The sequence below is a fragment of the Chroicocephalus ridibundus genome, chromosome 8, assembly GCF_963924245.1.
Source record: "Chroicocephalus ridibundus chromosome 8, bChrRid1.1, whole genome shotgun sequence".
In the NCBI taxonomy this organism is placed as follows: domain Eukaryota; kingdom Metazoa; phylum Chordata; class Aves; order Charadriiformes; family Laridae; genus Chroicocephalus; species Chroicocephalus ridibundus.
The window spans coordinates 4606063-4619171 of NC_086291.1; the positions used below are offsets into that span (position 1 = coordinate 4606063).

The 13109-nt window shown below is 42.6% G+C and overlaps 1 protein-coding gene across 6 annotated transcripts in view; it reads right to left on the reverse strand.

Annotated features, from left to right (window-relative positions):
• Positions 1–13109, reverse strand: part of FGGY (FGGY carbohydrate kinase domain containing) — a 327607-nt gene that overhangs the window by 153354 nt on the left and 161144 nt on the right. Inside the window, exon 6 of one of the 6 annotated variants that reach the window (XM_063344965.1) lies at positions 510–591. The exons of the other annotated variants lie outside the window; for them this stretch is intronic. The gene's annotated coding sequence lies outside the window, so the exon portion shown is untranslated. The remainder of the gene's footprint in view (positions 1–509; positions 592–13109) is intronic. 6 annotated transcript variants of the gene reach the window in all.

Genomic DNA, 13109 nt, shown 5'->3' on the forward strand with positions numbered 1-13109 from the left:
GAGGCGAAGTACCATCAGCATCTGCTCATTCGTAAAAAATATAATTGTCTGTTCTCCAAGGCTAAGAGTGTTAACTGGAATCTGGACTTCCCAGATTATAAACAACATGCAGCCTTTCTCCTAAACTCACTGCAAAATGTACAAATGATGTTCTAAAGCCAGCACTGTAATCTTTTAAAATCTTAAATTCAACGGGGACTCCTTCAAGTACATAAAAAGAAGTTTGTTGGATCGTTTAGCCACCTGCAAATCATACACAAATAAAGCAAACAGCGCTAGAAACAGGAATAAAATTACCAAATATGTGGCTAGTTCCTATAGCAGTTAGATTTTCATGCTCTGTATACAACCCAAAACAAATTGTCTGCTTATAATTAAAATATGATACTGTTTCCAAAAGCCTTGCCTCTAGGGAGGTAAGTTTATACCACGGGGCAGATTCAGCCCTGGTGTAGTATTTCTGATTTTCATGGAATTACACCATTAAAGAATTTGGCCCAACATCTTACCCACACTGATGCAATTCAACTTTTAAGGGACAGTTATGGGGTTTCCTCCTAACTCAGGCCAAGCCTCTGGAACAAGGGAAGTCTGTAAAAGAAACCGTTGGAGGAATGTTTTAGTCTGACATTTAAGAATATTCATATATTAGAAAACGTCACAGGATTTATTTTGTACAGATTACACATTAGAATTCCTGGCTTTTTTTTTTTCTTTCCTTACAGATACATTGCCAGTAGGTGGTCACAGCAAAACAGGATAAAACCCGAAGAAATGTAATGAAACAATTATAGACAGCCGTGAGTAGAAAGACATTTGTGGATCCAGTTAATTCCACTTCATCTTTGTTATATAAATCTATTTTCCAAACTAAATGTATTGCCTGAGCTTGTAATATACGATTAACAGAATGGCTGCGCCACTCAGGACTCTGGAGAAAAATGTAAGATGTTAATTCTCCAGCATTTTAGGTAACTTTAAATGTTTCAGCTATGATTGATCTTTGTATTTATGCTTTGCGTGACAGATGGAAATCAGAATATACTCACTGGTGCTCCCACTGATGTTGAAAACGTCTGACTTTTGTGCAGAATCGGAGAAAAAGAGCTATAACGCTTCCCTCCTCCTGAAGCTAACCTGGTCTTTCCTAAAATCATGCAGCTTCATAGATCATGGCCCAGAAAACAGGAGTCTCCCCGGCTCTTCCTGCCAGTGCTCCCCGTACCGGGCACCGTGACAGGGGGCGAGTTGCAAACAGGGGAAATGTGATGCTGTCAGAGGTCGGGGGGAGATTATTCCTTCCCTCTGCAGTTGCTTGAGCCGCCCAAACAGCAGAAGCAGATGCCTAGGTTCTCACTTAAGGCTTCCCGGGAAAATCAACACTGTTTCAAAACTGTATCAGGACCAAAACTACAGAAATATTAATCAAGGGGGAAGAAGGATGCAATAGCTTTCGACAGCAGTGAACTGGTAAATGAGGTACCCCGTGTTGATCTCTCTTACGAGTCAGAATATTCAGTGCGTCGCATCAAAACCCCCTTTAGACTATTGACATAATATTAGAAAGAACATGGAAAAAGATGGTAAGCATAATAGTATGTTTACCATCAAAGGTACATTTTAATTTACTACTTGCATTTTTACATTAATCTGACAATCATAAAGCCTTACTATAAATCAAATGGAGCAAATGCTATCAGTAAATTAAAATATGTACAATAATCCGTGTACAAAAGTTAAAAAACCTTTTGGCACAGAAGACAGCTGTGATTCAGAGTTCTTTCCAGGGTGAAGCACAAGCACCAGAAGAAAACTGCTCTAAAAATCACATTCTGGTTGCTAACCTTTGGATTTTACAGCTTGTCTTTCCGAAACAATGATAAAACTTCACAGATTTAATCAACTTTCTGAATCATTGACCAGTCTGAAAAACTGAAAGTGAAATAAAAAGCAAGACACAACAAAAAACAGAAATCAGATATCGTTGTTGCCGTTTCTGTCAGCCACAGCTAGGAAATGTTGTTATAAAGGAAGATAAAATTTGAGGAAGGAAATGAATGGTAACTGCACTCTTATTTTACGCTATTTTATGTCTGATTGTTTCAAAAGTAGGAGGAATACGAGACTGGGTATGTAACTCCACCCTCTCCAAGAACTGCCAGGACTGTCGACCCAAACATGAGAACAGTTTCCTTACCTACAGTGTGTTGTAATCATGGAAATATCATGGCATGTTTTAATTGACACTTTGTCTCCATCACCACGACGTACACTGAAAAGTCGTCATCTTGGGAGACACAGGACAGGAAAATTAGGATGGCACATAATTATCCCATGGGTTGCAAACATTTCCCTCAATGGACCCCTGGCCACGGAGGGCACAACTCCACCATGACGGGCACGCTACCCTGAGAGCTACGTGTGGCTGCTGAGAGCGCAGGCGCTGGTACAGACCCCCCTAAGCTGGTGGCAGGTTTTGGGAGGGAGGCCAGGGGGTTGTGCCACCTCTATACGTACTCTCTCTTGCTGCCTTCAAAGGGAACGATGCTTTCACTCTGTCCGCTCATTGATCTGTATGTTCTACTGCTATAATTCAAATTTCCCCCAAAAAATCTTAAGGTAACCTCTGAGGAACTGGGAGGAGGGAGAAGAAGCTTTTACTGAATGAAGCGCGTTTTCCAGAACACAAACTCATGCTTTTCAACCACCTATTCCAGTCAATCTGATGGGCTAGTGCTGTGCTTCAGGTTTACTCAGGTTTTTCCCCTCTCTTTATTGCTTTTAAATTAACTGGCAGCTAAGAGTTTAATCTAAAACAATTTTGTATGCTTTTCCTGCCTTAAAAAAATGCCCATCGAGGAATTATTTACTCAGCACCAAGCTTTAAGAAAACACCTTGATATGGGAGGAAAAATAGCTGTTAGAATTGCTTTAATATGTTAGTGAAGGGAAAGAAATCCCAGGCAGAGCTGTGGATGCGACTGTTTATCATCCTTTGAGAAAATCTGTGTTCTAAATCAGCTCAGTGGTACTTGTGTCACCAAGTTTCTAATGTTGTTGAAAACTGACACCAGTGCCATGATCTGAGTAAGTTAAAGTTTTGACCCAGGAGTAATGTCCCCCTTTAAAAGAAAGACCTCCAGAATGAAGACTTCAGCTGCTCCATCTTCAGCTAGAGAACTGTTTTTCCAAGCTGATGCCTGTATTGGCTTCCAACCAAAACTGAATGAATGCAAAGGAGGAAGCTTAATGTACAGCGGTTTAAACAGATAGAGGCTTTTGGGGTTTTGGAACATCAAACCCTTCAGAGTACAAAATATTTGCAATTCGGTATTGCAAGCATTTCCCTTCCCACTGGAAGGTTAACTTATCGTAGAGGAATACATCGCTCTCAGACAATATCACAGGCTGGTCGTGTTCTTGCTACCTTAACTTATTCTTATAACCAGAAGAAAATCAGCGTCGCCTGTGGTGAGGGTTGTCTTTGCGAGACCACTCTCTCATATCATACTCCTATTTAAGGGAACCAATTCAGAGGTTGAGCATAAGGCTAAGGATCTCAGTGGTATTTTGGATTTTTAATCACGTATTTTGGGCAGGTATTATGGCCTTTTCAAGGTAATCCCTATTTTAGCAGTTGTCCATAATTATTATCTTCATTTGTAACCTCTTGCTTTATTTATTCCGTAGAACTTTGCACAGAGCCTGTGACAACGGAGACTCACTGACTGCAGCTCCTCCCAGCTCAGCTTCCAGCAATACATCCCAGCCATTTGCAGCTTGTTTAGCATGCAAAAAGCCACACTGGTACTCTGGGTTGAGTAACGATGTTCTTATTACACCCACTCAATGTCCTTAATATTGGGTAACAGGAAACCAGGGGATGAAACAAGCTATTACTTTTGGTTTCTATGGTCCTGAATCCGTAAGCTCTAGTTCTAGGGAGGTATCTGCTCTTTGACAACGCTTCCCATATTGTCCTTCAGCCAGGAAGATGGATGTACCTTAGTTAAAGTGAGTCATTCACTGAACCCAGGCCAAACTTTGAAGCAAATCTGGGCCAGTTTACCGCCTCAGGAGGAAACCTGGGTTTTGCATGAATTAGACGTGAAAATAAGCAGAGCCTGACTGACATCTTCTCTGAATTCCAACTGTAAGGGTAAAGCCCAGCGGGCATGAGCCTCAGGCATGATAAAAATGAGGAGGGGAAAACGAGGCTTCCTGTCTCCCCTCCCGGAGCCAGAGACACACACGTTACTCAGAACTTAGGGTACATTGTTAATTATTTATACAATAATTAAGTAATGTTTATAGAATGTCTTACATATGTAAATTGCTGTAAATATGCTTACATTTTTCCTGCAGTCTCCAATTAAACGAACTTTCATTTCAGAGCAAAACAATTCCATACCAACTTGTTACACCAGTTCTTTAGCCAGGCAGCTTTTTAGCTAATGGTCCCAGCTCGAGCTGCCCTATTGTATTTCTCTACGGAAATTTCTGTGCTGGTTTGTAGTTGTTTTAGTTCCATCACAGATCCCATTCTGTTTAATGATAATTTGATTTTGCATTGCAAGACCCAGATGTACATTAGGAGGTCACAGCCTTTCCATTTATCTCTTAAAGTAACTATTTTTTCCCCAAGTTCCATCAGGTTAAAACAGTTAGCAATTTTTCTCCTTGAAGTGTCCCTTCAGCTTGGCCAAGATATATAATAGATCAGTGTAGCTACAAATGCATTACACCATTAGTCATCAATTAGTTTTAAACCATCGCTGTAATATATCATTTATCTAGCTTGCTGTAGCACTATTGTGAACATTTAATTTTTTTAAGGCATCTTGATTTTTTAACCTGACGGCTGCATCCCCCTTTTGTCTCCTATACAGACATCTCCTTAAGGAACAATAAAAATTAGATTTGTTTGACCTGCACTCAGGGTTCGTTTAAGCGAGATGGATTTTAATTGCTCTGCCTAGTCTACCAGACAGCTTTTATGTAATATTCCAGACATTTACGCACTGTCTTTTCCCTTGCTGTAAGCAGGTGTGTGTGCCCACAAATGCCTGTAAAGCAGCTCTAACAATTCATTTCACATCTCTGACGATCCTCTGGGAAATTGGTTACTCTGAGATATCATTGGCATCAAATCAGGGGCTCCAGTCATTGCCACTTCTTTCTTCCTAGTACCGTTTTCTTTTGTCTCTAAGATTCAACATTTTGTGTGGCTAATTCTAAAAGGACTTTGCTGAGGACTGTGTTCCTTGTGCTTGCATTGTCATCACGCAACACAGATGACTCACCTCTGCATCTCCCAATAGTGAGAGCGCAGACTGAGCCTTACCTGTCTCTCCCAAAGTCCGCACTGTCCTTCGACCATTTGCAACACATTTGACTTAGATTTATGACTTGAAAAGGTCTGGAGTATAAGACAACTAAGACTGAGAGAAGCATGTCTATGCCACAGACGTTCAGTATCTTGAAGGATCTCTAACTTCAATTAGTAAGTCACGCGAGCAAGTTATCACAGCATTGACTCAGAGCCCGAAACACCCTGGCTGCTCTGCCAGCTTGGAGTAGAGGCAAAATGAGCTCACATTTGCCCACGATGAACCTTATTTGCTCCAGCTGCTCCAGCAGGGAGAGGAGAACCTCATGCGGAGAGTTCTCTCCCTGCTGACTCCTCTTCCACGGGCGATACAATCTGAAGATGAGGTCCTCTATTTTTCCTATTCTTCCCATTCCTAAAAAGGAAGATTTGGCTGTTCTGTGAGTTACCAAATCAGCACAAAAAAATGGGCCTCCTAAGCAGTTATTTGTGCCTACAGCTGGTTCTGGTCTACTCTCTGTTGGACACACACATGTACTTAATTCCCATTTGTGCTGGATGCCTATTAAAAGAACAGATCTGCAAGTGAGGAGGGTCTCCTCTACCATGTCAATGGAAGTGAAATACGTAAATCTCCTGTGCGCTGAGGGTGAATGTATGCTTAAAATGCTTGGGAGAACAGCTGTGAGAAAGAATAAGAGGTTTGTATTATGCTGCAAAGTGTCACTGATCCAACATGCTAAGCTGATCCTCATGCAGTACATTGTGCTTGCTCCATGCTCGCATTATGCTGCCTACTGCTTCTATGTGTGGGTAAATCAAGACGCACAGCATTTCAGACAGCATAGAAAATGGGATAAACCTGGCTTCTTCCACTGCAGTCTAACCAGCAGCATGGTTCACAGCGGCGAGGGACCACTGGATTGGAAAGAACAATTCCAGTTAGGGGCCCCGCGCAGTGAGTGGAGGTGGAGATCATGGCGAGAGAGCTGTGGAGGAGCTGTGGAGGAGCAGGGGAAACTGCCTGTCTTTCCCAGTCTGGGAAGCCATAAGAGGGACTGGAATAACCTGCGTCAGTGCCACTGTTTTCCTCCCCTTTCATCTGCCAGTGGTGAATCCCAGTCACTCGGGAGACTTCCTGGAGTGAGACTGGTATATGATGATGCATGAATCACAAAACATTTAAATAATATTAAGGGTTCTGTAGGAGGCTGTGGAAGGAAGTCCCATTTCCTTTCCTTAAAACCGAGCAGGATTGCACCTTGGCCAAAACCCACAGTACGTCTTCAAAGTGCGAAGTACAACTGCACAGCTCAAGGCATTCGTCTTCCACCTCCCTGCCTGAGCCAGCACCCAAGCCCCACGATAAACTGCACATCTGGTTTCCCTCTGGACAAGAGAGAGAGGCAACAGAACACGTTAGATGTTAGTTATGGCATCAACGGAAGAAATTCAGATGCTACACTGAGAGAAGCCTTCAAAGATTTGACATGATACAAAAACTATGAATACAGCAGTGACATCAGGAAAGAGATGGGAAGTCCAATGCACTTCTTAATTTCATATTCTGTTTCTTTTTCTAGGGCTTGTATATCCATCAATAACACACACCAATATTTTTTACTTCCCTGACAGAAGCACTGAAAATCAGAACCCATTTATTTAGCACCAAACAAAATAAGAAGCGAGAGCAGGCTTCAGTACTAGAATACACATTTCCAAACCTCCGAGGACCAGACGCAGCAGAGCTGGAACACTCAAGAGCTGTAATGTGCGCTGAGGAGTCACATTTGTTCAAGAAAAGTCACATTACTTATATTAATTGGATGTGTCCAGCTCATCCTGAGTCCACTTAAGCCTTGGCAAACCTCTAACTCCAAGGCATAACAAAAGTATTAATATAGATATTCCTTTATATTATCCCATTTACATAACGACTCCCACCTTTGCAACCTAATACTTATTCTTTGGAACACAGAGAACTGTTGACTCATATCTGGACTGCAATGCCAAAAACTCCTAAATTTAGAGATGTTTGGAACAAGAGAGTTTGGTTCAGGCCCATCCACAACAGCAAATTAAACACAAGTCATCATGTGTGCGAGCGACATTTTCAGCATGTCCAGAGCCTGGCGTGAGCTGACATTCTTTCTCCCAGTAAGATTTACAGAATTTGCGCATTGAAAAGTATTGAGGTAAACCGTGGTCTGAGGGCCAAGTGCATAAATTAGACCTGTCCCCTCCCTTCAGTAAATTACACATATCCACACTGTAGGTTGGCTAACTATGCTTTTGGCAGCTTGAACGAGTCTGTGCGAGTGTGTGTTAACAGAAGGGGAGTTTGTGTCACACTCACGCATTTACATTTTCTTTTCTACGACTTTGGTGCGAGGAATATGTTGTACATCATTTTTTCCCTCCATTCACATCAGATACTAGATTAAACAGGCAGAAAAAAAAAAAAGCAATATTAAAAGCGCTGGCACATATTGCACTTTCTCAGCAGAAATCGTGTCGCTTGTACATCGGTTTGGTTTAAATTACGTAGGTCAATTGAAGGTCAGCAAGAAGTGCCGGATTAGCATCCTCAGAGACTGATGTCCTCTCCTCATTCACTGAACAAATCCAGATCAAGAAACGTCAATTAAAGCTTCATGCACAATGCTTCTTCCTTAGGAGACAGTTATACTCCCTCAGGCCAACCAAGTGCTCACCCATTCCGTGAGCCCTCTGCTTCTGTGGCAAAACAAAATGACCGGTTGGCAAGACGATAAGGGGACTGACACTATGAAACTGCTTCTTTAAACACTGTCACAAGATTTTTATGAGCTGCATATTTGCAGTAGTTCATGTACCTGTGAAATAACTGAATCACTGTCTTCCATGTGTCAAAACGATGCCATTTCTGGGCTATTCCAGCTTCCTCCCACGGTTCTACCACGTTTTAGGTAGAATGCATGGCCTAAAAACCCAAATACGTCTTGTGGCTCCGGCTGGCTCTTGGTGACTTCTAAAAAAGCAATACAGTGAACGCCTCTAGAAAACCCACACATTACCCCAAAGGGATGCAGTCTGCACGCCAGGCTTTCAGCCTCTCCAACTGGGTTATCCGTGCAAAGCTTTTCTCTATCACCTGAAGAACCAGCAGAATTATTTTAAATTGAAGGCGGAAAGCCTCATGTAACCAGAGGAGATGAGAACTAGGGCTTTCTGAAAAATGGAAAACACGGAACAATTTTGGATTAAAACACGAAAGAACTAAATATTGCATATAAGTCTTCTCCTGAATTGCCAGCAAATTCATCCTCTTGCCAGGAATCCCACTCAGCCCAAGCCCTCCTCTTGCAAAATTCCTTGGTATCCCATCTTCCAGGCTGTGTGATATCTCTACTTCCCCTCAATTTCTTTCCCAAAGGTCTTTCCCCAGATCCATGGCATTCCAGCGCTGTGGCATTTCTCAGTGTCCCTTTGAGCAACTGGAGGATGTGCTGCTTTGTGTGCTCTGTTCAGGCTCTTCCTAGCAGGTCTTCAGCCCCTCCCAACGTCTCCTGTGCAGGGTGAGGGAGATGAACAGTAGAAGCAGTTGTGGGAGTGTCCGGACAGAGGGTCAGAGCTCAGTTCCTTCCCTTAAATCCTCTGTGTTGACCTCTTAGCAAGCAGAACTGTTGTTCCAGAAATGAGTTCCAAAAATGAAAGTTGCAGGAAAGGTTTCCCTCCTTCCAGTTCTTCCTACAGTTATATCCAGGAGAACAAATTGATCATTAGGGGCTGACCCTGGGAGTTGGCAGAGTCTGATGAAGGGCTGTGGGGAGGGAATTCTACGTCTGTCTCCCAAAGCATTCTATCCTCTCCTTTTGGCATTGCATGCTCAGCCCTGGTTTGGAAGGGGCCACTGGATGGGAGGTGGATTTACCTGAAGAGGGAAAGAAAGCCATGACAAATAAAGTGGGCGGCCAGTTCTGTGTTAGCACGTGAGAGGAGGAGATGGTGCACCACTTGGTGAACCCTCTGTCCACACCTCTGGAGCACCCAGCCCTGCTGCTCTGCTGTGCTGGCCCTCCAAGCAGCAGGAGCCAGCCTGCAGGCTGTGGGCGCAAAGCTGAGCGCACCTTAGGGATGTCTGCTGCTTTGGTGATGATGGGAGACCAGTCCCAGAGCACCAGCAGCTCCCTCCTTGGCTTTGCCCTCCTGTTTCCTCCTCTGCCTCATCTCCAGAAAGAGATCTGCTGCTTCACAAGTCCCTTCCCTCCTCTGCAATTAGGACTACACTTCATTAACAGCCCCCAAAAGACAAGCCTGAATGCAATTCCCAGACACATACCTCGGGAGACTTTTTCCAATGTGCACCACATTTTAGAAGAAATGCTTTCTCTTATGCCACTCCCTCCTGCTCCCAAGCGCAGAACAGCCTGGTAGCAACTACAGCAAACTCACGGTGGGATGGTAAGAGCAGAGAAGTATTCAGGGTTCACAGTAATCTCCTTTACTGGGATTTAGCAGAAATGTAGCTGGCATGGGCAGAATATTAAAAAAAACTGAACGGTCTTTTGGGCATACTGCAGAAACTGCTGCTACAAAGTTATGCAAATTCCAGAACTTCTGTTTCTGTAAATAAAAATTTTCCGGGGGGGTTGAACATACAGAGGAGACAGTCATGTGCTCTAGCCTGAACAGGAACTGGGAAATTCAGGGTCTAGCCCCAGCTCCACTCGCAGACAGGTACTTCGGCTCACTCGGCTTCCGCTTCCCATATAAGACCAAAACAATGGTAATAAAAATCACAATGAAAGTGATTGAAAAAGATTTGCGTACTTATTTAGCATGTGTTTGCATCCTTTGCATGTTAAACAAGGGATTGTTCCTCCACCCACAATCTCAGAACAGATAGGGAAGTAGGAAGCGGGTGGGAGAACGGGAACAAAGCCTAACGCGTGTAGAAGTAACTTCAGTTGTGCAGAAAAAGAAGCTGAAATGTGTATTTTAGAGAGGCTAAATATGCACCAACTCGGAGCCTGGTGGAAAAAGTCAGGGAGTTCATACCAGGAACATAGGCTATGACACAGAAGGAAGTATGGAAATAATTGTGGAAGAAGCTCATAAATGGGTGGACTGGGCTGGAAATACTGGTAGGGCTGAAGGCAGTATCGTGACAGGTGTACAAACGATGACGATGATGAATAGGCTTTCAGTTTGGACAGTGACGAAGCATGAGTCCTGCTGACTAAGAGTGAAGCAGCCCAGACGGTGACTGTTAGATTCTGCTGCTGCAGGGCAAGATGCATTGGACTGCACCTAAACCAAGGACTGCCTTGAAATAACGCAACTTCTCCAAGTGTTATCTGCGGATCTCAGCTACTTCCAAAGCAGCGCTCAGAGCCAAGCACCCGCCTGAGGAAGATATTGCTCCACAACTCTTTGATACGGCACATTTACCAGCAGGTTCAACCAGTAATTTGGTGAAACACGCATTCAAGTCAATGGGACAAACCCATGTGGGAATAACTGTGAGTCACATCGGTGCAGGAGTGGCACGCCTGCCCTGAGCCGAGCCCATCCCAGAGCTGTTCCCTTGGCATCCAGCGAGGGTCTGCCACAGATCAAGTTCTCCATCTGAAATATCAAGCCCTGCCTCATCTGGGACAAAGTTACCGCTTTGATCTTTAGACCTCACTTTATGTGGACACGCCAGCTGAGGTTTCTCAAGCACTCAGACATCCACGGAGACAGAAATACCAACTGGAATCAATGCAGAGATATGTCACCTTGGCAGATTTAACTCACTAGGTCCCCTTTATGCTTTGGCAACTTTCAGCTGAGGCTGGTTGTAGGATTTGTTGAAGCAAATTAGGGAAAGGCTGATTCAAGAATAAAAAAATGGAGCTGAAGAGGAGCTGTGGTTTTCATACTCAGTGAAATAAAATGATAATCACTTTTCAAGAGAAAAATCTGTGATAGATGCTCCCGGCAGTAAAATTCTGAACGGCATCATGAGCTACAGGTTACAAGAAAAAAGACAAAGACATAAAGAAAAACGGATTAATCCAACCATGGGAGAACAGCAAGAAAAGCAGCTGGTTCAGATATTCATATTGACAAAACTCTGGCTGGCTACCAAATATAACCTTCCCACCCAGAAATAATCCGGGCTTGAAGGGAGCATAAACATCCCTTATTATTCTATATCATTAATTGCCAATACTACTTGGTGTCCAAATCCCAGAACGCTAACATCTGAATTCAGATATGATGTGGTCCTGATCATCTGAAAGTAACTACACCCTTTGCCCCACAGTGCACTCCTCAGGGTTCACGTGGGGAGAAGCGTGACTTGCCGTATGGAAAATATCAGTTAAAATAAAATATTTTTATCTTACGTTAAGAGTCATTCACAGTCTCCCACTGACATTTGCCATGAAACCAAGAAAAAGTGAGGTTGTTTAAGCGCTGTCTAGTCTCAGACTGCAAATGGATGTCCATCCAGTTTTGCTGCAGTCTGGTGTAATCTTTCTTGATGCAATGCGCAGGTTTAGCCGTCTACAAATTCTGTAGGTGTTTTTAGTAAAAGTGGGAGGTTGTGCTACCAAAGGAGAACATGAGCCAGAGAGGTTCTATTATCCATATCCTATTAAAGGTCAGACAGAGCTCTTACCTCAGTGTTATAATGTGACCAGAAACTTAATTGAAAATATACGAAAAGGTTATTAATAAAGAGATGAAGCCATAGTAAATTTAATTTAGCTCACAGAAGGACTTTTGCTAGAAAGATAAGGTTATAGAGATAGATAGATAGGCCTTTAATTAAGGTGTATTGCTGGGTTAAGTGTAAATTTTCCAAGCAAGCATGAAGATAGAAAACTGGTAATTGCTTCCAATTTATATTATAAAAATCAGTCATATTCATTTTACTTCCTGTGACAGCCTTACTTAATTCTAAGGTTCATTCACTTAATTGGAAGGGAAAATTCTTTGAGTAAAAACATAAGGAATTGAAGAGAGAGACAGACAGATTGCAAGAATTGAGGGAACAGCACTTTAAATGAAATCATTAAAACCCCTCGTCCAAGATTCTCAATAGATTCATGTTTGCTGTCCTCAAGGGATATTTATTATCAAAGCTGAGTAGGAAAAGATTGGAAATTATATCAGAAAAAAGTCTCTAATGGTCTTCTTGAAAATTGAATCTGAAGAACTCCCTGTTTCTATTACTATCATAATTTTTCCATGTCTCAGAATTAGTGTAGACTAGAAATTCAAATGTTTCCCTCACTGAGACGTCTTGCAACAATGGTATAACTTGGTCAAGTGTAACCAAACGGTGCACACATACAAACTAAAGTTGCTTCACCCACATCCTCATCTTTTACTTGTTCACGACAGAGTTACAGGAGGGAGTACGTTCAGAGAGAGCATTGTTCTAAGTATTCCTACTACTCCCTTTGCATAAATCAGACTCAGAAAAAAAAGCCTTACTGAAGTGATGAGTCTTTGTGGGTTTGGGAGTTATCCAGTTAGTGATAAGGAAACAATACGTGGTGGCTTGAGTGGCAAAGAACAAGCAGTAATGATAAGAGCTAACATTTAAAAGTAATAGGCCTGGAGAATTCACAAGGCTAAGTATCAGGATCGTTTGTTGGCTACTATTGAATAATAAATCTACATCTCTTTTGCAGGTAAATTGCCTTAAAAAAGAAGATTAAATTTTGAGGGTGTTTGTTTAGTTTTTCACTGTGAATATTCACGCAGCTTCAGTGATACCTGGATAACTGCCTGCCCTCCTTTC